Source organism: Canis lupus, chromosome 37 (assembly GCF_003254725.2).
Source record: "Canis lupus dingo isolate Sandy chromosome 37, ASM325472v2, whole genome shotgun sequence".
Classification (NCBI taxonomy): domain Eukaryota; kingdom Metazoa; phylum Chordata; class Mammalia; order Carnivora; family Canidae; genus Canis; species Canis lupus.
In genome coordinates this window covers 1,296,584-1,304,406 of record NC_064279.1, presented here as the reverse complement: position 1 = coordinate 1,304,406, position 7,823 = coordinate 1,296,584, and positions in this window count along the sequence as shown.

The following is a 7,823-nucleotide window of genomic DNA, read 5'->3' as shown; positions in this document are numbered from 1 at the left end:
CCTTTAAACGTGTGTCACGTGGTAAGGCCAAATTTGAACCCAGCCGGATGACTTCAGGACTCCCATCCTATTACCTACTCATGCTTTAAAAGCCTTTCTCAGATGTTAAATTTGAGAAAGATTAAACGATTTGAATTTTTTAGAAGTCTTAAAAGTTGGTGGCTCCTGAGCGGCATAGTCGGGTCAGTGGTTGAGGGTCTGCGCTCTGGTCAGGGTCTCGGGTTGGGGATGGAACCCCACATGGGCTCTTCCCCACGGCCCTCCACTGGCTGTGTGGGCCCAAGCGCTCCAGCACTCTCCCGCTCTCTCTATAAATAAATAAATAAAGTCTTAAAGAAAAGTCTTAAGAGTTCAAGGAGAAAATATAACCGCATTGCTTTTAATCTGAAAGTAACCTTGGAACAAAGGGCAAAATTACAAAGGAAAAGTGACAGACAGACTTGGCTATAGAATTTTTCATTTCTTCCATCAAAAACACTCATAACATTAAAAACAAGTAAAAACTATAAAAAAAATGCAATATACATAGGAGCACAACAGTTTTTAAAACAGGGGTCTTGGGCAGCCCCAGGGGGCTCAGCAGTTTAGCTCTGCCTCCAGCCCAGAACGTGACCCTGGGGTCCCGGGATCGAGTCCTGCGTCGGGTTCCCTGCATGAAGCCTGCTTCTCCCTCTGCCTGTGTCTCTGCCTCTCTCTCTGGGTCTCTCATGAATAAATAAATAAAATCTTTTTTTAAAAAAGAGGTCTTACAAGGAAACTATAAATATCCTGTTAATAAATGGCCAAAAATTTAAATTAGTTAAGCCATGACAGAAAAATGTAAACTGCCAAACATATTTTTAAGGGAAGTGAAAACTGACAGCAACGGTGCAGCAGCAGGTGGACGGAGACTACAGCCGCGGGTTGGGCCCGGAGGCCGGAGGCAGGATGCATCGCAGACGACCAAGCTCAGTCCTGGGCAGGACATAAATTGCTTCAGTGTTTCTGGAGGGTAGTTTGGCCCAAATGCAGTAAAAGCCTCAAAAATGTTCACACCCTTTGACTCAAAAACTGCATTTCTGGGAATTCATAATACGGGAATTGACAGGCGTTCTCTGTAAGAAGCCTGGCTAGTAAATACCGGGGCTTTGCGAGCCACACACATCTCTGCCGCTTTTCTTCTTGCATGTGTACTTTTGTTTTTAAAACCCCTTACACATCCGACAGGTATTAGCTTGAGGGCTGCAGGGAGGTGGCTGCAGCCTGGAGTTGGCGGGAGGGCAGTGATGTGTGCGGAGAGGCGACCAGAGGGTTCGTCCCGGTGCATTGGCTGAGGCCCGAAGAGAGCGCTAAGTGTCCGAGGATAGAAGTCGGTAACATTGGATACGAGGAAATGAGCATTTTAAAAGTCTCAAATGTTTTAAAAAGTTGCAGAATGATATTTCCTGCATGACACAGTACACGTGGTTTATCACATGGAAAAATACGGCTAAGAAAACCGTATCTAGGGGCGCCTGGGTGGCTCAGTCAGCTGAGTGTCCTGGGCTCCCCGCTCAGGGGGGGCCGAGTCTCCCTCTGCCCCCCGCCCCCCGCACTCTTTCCCCCTCTCTCTCGCTCTCTGTCCCAAATACAACACAATCCTGTGTACCTGGCCGAGGGCCGAGGAAAAGGTCCGGAAAGGTGTAAATACACTAAGATGCTGATGGTGGTCGTGGGGGCGGGCGAGGGCTAGAGACCTGGCCTCCTGCTCCGCGCGCTGCCTATAGCGGGTGCGCATTCTTTTGTAATAAGCTCAGCCTCGGGATCCCTGGGTGGCGCAGCGGTTTGGCGCCTGCCTTTGGCCCAGGGCGCGATCCTGGAGACCCGGGATCGAGTCCCACGTCGGGCTCCCGGTGCATGGAGCCTGCTTCTCCCTCTGCCTGTGTCTCTGCCTGTGTCTCTGCCTCTCTCTCTCTCTCTCTCTCTCTCTCTCTCTCTCTGTGACTGTCATAAATAAATTAAAAAAATATTTAAAAAAAAAAAAAAAAGCTCAGCCTCTGAGCCCCCGGGGGCTGGGGGTTGGTTATTCTCCACTAGCTCCCGGCCAGGTCCATTTTCCATCCTTCTCGGCTGGATTCTTGTCTCTCTGAAGGCAGAACTAATTTCTCCGGGCTCTTTGCCAGCGAGCTGCAGGTGGGATTGACCAGCGGGTGATACCAACCATAGGTTGGAGGGGGAAGAGGAGAAAAGCTGGGGTACTTATTCCCCCTCCTTTTCCCAGTTGCACCTCTAAGCAAGCTCTGCAGGTCGGATCTCCTCCTCTTGGCCCCTCAGTCCTGGTGGTGGTAAGGGCGCCCCATGTTGCAAGGGCCGGGGGGCCTTCCCGTCTCTTGGCATGTCCAGGTCATGATTCGTTTCTGGCCCCCTCAAGCGCAGCCCAGACCTTCTCTCTGCAGAGGGGCCCTCCAGGAAGGCCTCTTCTGTTGAGACATCGGAGTGGAAGTGGGTTCTCGTTAGGACACACTGATCACATTAAAGAAGCTCGTGAACATCATAAGACATGACTCTGTTATTTCTTAAGGGACAGGCCTGGATATTCTCAGATTCTATACCTGAGCTTTTGCCTATTTCCAGGTAATTCTAGAATGATTTATAGGTTCCTAGAGCAGGAATTTAAACTACCATCGGCTAGGCCGGGGGTTGGGGGGGATGCAACACCTGTCTTGGATGTCCGCTTCTCCAGGAGCTCCTGAGAAGTCACGTGCCGCTGCATTTCATCGAAGACACGAATCGGTACCACCTAGTGCGGCTCCAACTTTTATGTTTTGAATGGGATCTTTTTTTTTTAAATTTTTATTTATTTATGATAGTCAGAGAGAGAGAGAGAGGCAGAGACATAGGCAGAGGGAGAGGGAGAAGCAGGCTCCAGGCACCGGGAGCCCCACGTGGGATTCGATCCCGGGTCTCCAGGATCCTGCCCTGGGCCAAAGGCAGGCGCCAAACCGCTGAGCCACCCAGGGATCCCTTGAATGGGATCTTTAAGGAAATATTCTTCTATCAGCTCTAACATATAAATAAAAGTCAGACGCAGAGCTAAAGGAAGCTTCTTCCTCACCTCTGGGGCATCCTCTGGGGCCTCCCTGCTGAACCCCAGAACGCTTTGGAACACAGTTTGAGAGCACAGAGGTAAAGAGTCCAGGAGTTCTAGGGACGCCTGGGGGGCTCACGGGGTCCAGGCGCTTCGGGCCCCATGGGGAGCCTGCCTACGGCCCTGCCTCTAAATCTCTGTCCCTCATGAATAAACAAAATATTTTTAAAAAACAAAATAAAATACAAAGTCCAAGAGTCCTAGATGAGAGAGCCCTCACAGATCTCCAGTGCCTAGCGGACCTCTCTGGTTAGAGCCTAGAATCCCACAGCCCACGGGACGGCTTCAGCCCTCCCACGCTCCTCCTGTGAGCCGCGTTGCCTGTCTCAGCACCGCGTCTATCACCAAATACACACCAAGAGCTCTTCCTCATTTCTAATCATAGTCTTAATTGCATTTTTTGTATTGCTGAGAGAATTGTTTCGCATCCACTTACCATTTGTGTTTCCTTCTCTCCTCTGCCTTCCCCCTTTCTTTAGCCACCTTTGCATGTTTGGCCATTTCTTTATTCATTCAATACAGATTAACTCCTTATAATGGATCTGGGCACAATGCTAGTGGGTTAGGGATTTATCTTTATTCTATCACACTGGACACACACACACACCCAGAGTGTGTGTGTGTGTGTGTGTGTGTGTGTGTATATATATATATATATATATATATATATATCTTCATAAAATGGGAATTATATGTTTTTTCCACTTACTTTTCTACAGACATGTTGCTTACTGAGTTCCTAGACGTAAAATATAGTAAATGCCCAAGTCTTGAGGTATGTGGATCCTTAGGGTCTGAGCTCCCTTCTGTCTCAATTAACGCTGGATTAAATTAAATTAAATTAAATTAAATTAAATTAAATTAAATTAAACGCTGGAATCTGAGAGCAAAAAGTTCAGGGAAGGGACACTGGGCTGCCTCTGAACATTTCTTAGTAAACTGCCCAGCCCAGGCCTGCTGATTAGGTGTAGAGGGTTCTGCTGTTCAGCACAAAGGTTGCTCCCGGAGCACGCATATTATCAATGAGTCATTTCCTCCCATTCTTAGCCTTTCCTGGATATGTTCCTGTTTCCTTTAGTTATCCAGAAAAGACCCTAAAATCTTAGAATATTTACATCCTGATTGCTTATTCCTTTTGTGTACTTTGCTTTGGAATAAGTTTGCTTAGCTTCATTTTTAGAACTGCTAACAATTTCATAATCTGTCTTTTGTTTTTTTTTTTAATTTATTTATTTTTATTTATTTATGATAGTCACAGAGAGAGGGGCAGAGACATAGGCAGAGGGAGAAGCAGGCTCCATGCACCGGGAGCCCGATGTGGGATTCGATCCTGGGTCTCCAGGATCGCGCCCTGGGCCAAAGGCAGGCGCCAAACCGCTGCGCCACCCAGGGATCCCATAATGTGTCTTTTGGATACTACATGACAAGTATGACTATGGCATTCGTTTCATAGGGAATAATAAGACATTAAAAATCTTTTAATTTCTTTGACATTCCATAATAGAACTTTAAGGGGCTTCTTTAAAACGTCTAACACAGAGAATCAAGTTCTTCTTCCTAAACCACACCCATATTATCGGCTCCATTCATCATATAACCAAATCATTCTGGTAAAAACTTAAGCCAGTGAGAAACTGGAAAGACCAAAGGAGACAAGAAGTGGATCCTGTCATATGCTGATTACACTGGGTTTTTAATTTGTTAAGTAACTTCTTTCTCTTATATTAAAGTGCCTCATTATTTAGGTAATATTTGGAGACATCTATCTGGCCCTTGGGACTGTGGTATTACTCCTAATACCTTGCAACTTAAAAAAATAATCTTAGCTTTTAAAATGCCTTCACAAGTATTAAATCTGACCCCAAATGACTTTCACGAGTGTTCTTACAGAATGTGCTGACACCGAAATGTTTGATTATTGTGATGAATCTTGGGTTTCCACAAAAGAGATGTTACAAATGGAAAGAAAACCTGGGAAAATCAGGAATTTGTCAGAAATTGTCTCCTTTTTTTTTTTTTTTTTTTTTGTATTTATTTCACAGTTTCTTTCTTCATACAGGTTTTTTTTCCCCCTCTTTCCCCACAAGTTATGTAGATTACCTGACAAACACAGTTAGATTTTATCTTGGAAATAATAGTAAATCCAGTTCAACAAATGCTTCCTTGAGGACCAATGAGTTAAATGGAAGATGCAGACCATTGCTTGACACCAAGATAAGGAAAAGGAAGTGAACTCCCAGTCGCTGGGCACTTCTCCAGCCATTTCTGGCCTCTGCTCTCCAACCTTTTATTCACCTTCCCTTCAGAGCGAGCGTAGAGGTTCAGTCCTCACCACCCTCAAGTCCGGGAGGAGCTCAGCACACAGCAGCAGCCGTTGTTGTCCTTGAAGTCACAAATTAAAAGTCGAAAAAAAAAAAAAAAGGAATCTTTCATATTGCCATTTTCCACCAATCTTTGATCAGCTGTAAATTATTTCCTATTCATCCACTCTGAATCTTAAAGACACACATGGGACATTGCTGTCTTGCCTTCCACTATCTTTTTGCTCTAAGCAGCTCTTTTGCTCCTAAAGATAGGCAGAAATTTCACACAGTTTGATTGATTTTACCCCTGATATCATGGGATGAGTTATTTTTGGTTTTTTGATTTGGGATTTGGAGGAAAGAGGCTCAAAGGAGGGTTTTGAGCATTGTAGCTGCACGGGGTACCGATAATTACAATTTTCTTTCCTTAGCTCTTTTAGGGAAAGTGAATGTAGCATTAAGAACATAGAAAGTCTCAACAATTGAGCACCAGAACAACACAAAAGTGACTCTGAAAAGGACTCAAAGCTTTTCGGTATGAGTGGCATATTACTTTGACATTCATTCGATTTTATTTTTCCTCCTTAAAGAGCTACCACATATTAAGGAATCTAATGTTCATCAGAGGAAAGTCTATGCATACTTTAAAATAAATTTTAATCTATTTACATTTTTGTAATTGTTATTGCTATATATACATACACACAAACAGTTTTAGGGAGACCCAGAAGAGTTTAAAGGCCATAATTATTACAAAAGATCTTCCTGATTACACAGTTCCCTGTGGGACTTGCTAACATCACAGAATTTGTAACCCAACTTACCAAACTTGGTAGGACAGATCGGTTTACTCATTTACACATTTGAGGATGTAATTTTAAATATATATTGCTAAACTCAGGTACTCAAGATCGGACCAATATAATATACATGTTTTTAAATAATGAAGATAATTTGACATTGCATATTAAGAATTGCCAGTTGTTAGAAATCTACGAGCAGACACTGTACTATCCCTGTGGATCAAGGCCTAGGTTTTTTGCAGCCTTTACAATGTTAGTATTGCAGCTTATGCTGTATGTGTCTTACGTATTTTTTTTAATCGAATCTACCAATCCCAACTTTTAATCAGAGTGGCCAGGCCCTTTATTTATTTATTTATTTATTTATTTATTTATTTATTTTACATTTTTAAAAATTTAAATTCAATTTGCCAACATACAGTATAACACCCCGTGCTCATCCCATCAAGTGCCCCCCTCAGTGCACGTCCCCCAGTCACCCCATCCCCCCACCCACCTCCCCTTCCACTACCCTTTGTTTGTTTCCCAGAGTTAGTGTCTCATGTATTTTTAATTGGAGATATAATTTGACATGCACTATATCAGCATCAAGAAATATTTTAAAGCTTTTTCTTCTTTTTAAATTTTTTTTCTCTTCTTTTTTAGTCAAATGCAGTAATGAGAAGAGGGGGAAGGAGTAAAACAAAGAGTTTGATTTGTAGCTTGGCTATAAACAGTCAGGATAATGCACTATCTTTGGACCCAGTGTATTAAAGCTTTGCTAAGAATTGTATTTGGAGAGACTATTTTATGGAGAAAACATAAGTCTTTCAGTATTTTTTTTTTTTAAGCCTTTGAGTCTTCTTTGATGTGGTACATTCACCACCTGGTGGCAACTCACTAAAAATCCAGTGCATGTAGTAAAAAGAAAACTTGTCCAGAAAGTATTTTGAGAATTACTTATAAAGAAAAATATGGTAGGTTTTATGCAATATTTGTTATTTCCTTAAAAGCACTTTTTAAAAACAAAACAATTATTCTCATGAGAAACCATAGAAAATGTAAATAACTATAGAGAAGTACTGAGTCATCCATATTTTCACCACCACCTAAGGATAATAGCCGTTAACATTTGGGGTAGATATTCTTCTGAAAAGTTTCCGTGTACATTTTTTTTCTTACAGAACCATTTTTGTTTTGGGGTTTTTCTATTTTATAAATGCTCCTATCTTTATGGGCTGCTATTTGAATCACTACTCTGGGCATGGATATGGGTTGACGATCTGAGAAATAAGCCATCCTTCCCTGCCAAACCCACATAATCTTGGAAGACATGAAAATCCCCAGTGTTCAAATAGACGATTCAACTCCATGGCCCCTTGATCCAAGGTGGCACATTCATAGCTCAGGAAAGTTAAGGTAGGCTACGTAGCTTGCTCTGCTGAGTTCAGAAAATGAAAACCAGATTGACTAGTTAGCAAAAATGACAAAAGCAAAAGGAATATCTAAATAAATAACTATTAAAAGCCATATTGTGAGATGATGTCATGAAATACAGTTGGGATCAGACAAGCCAGGGCAAATCAAAACTTTGTGCAAGTAAGTATGAACGTGCAGGAAATCTATAGGGAG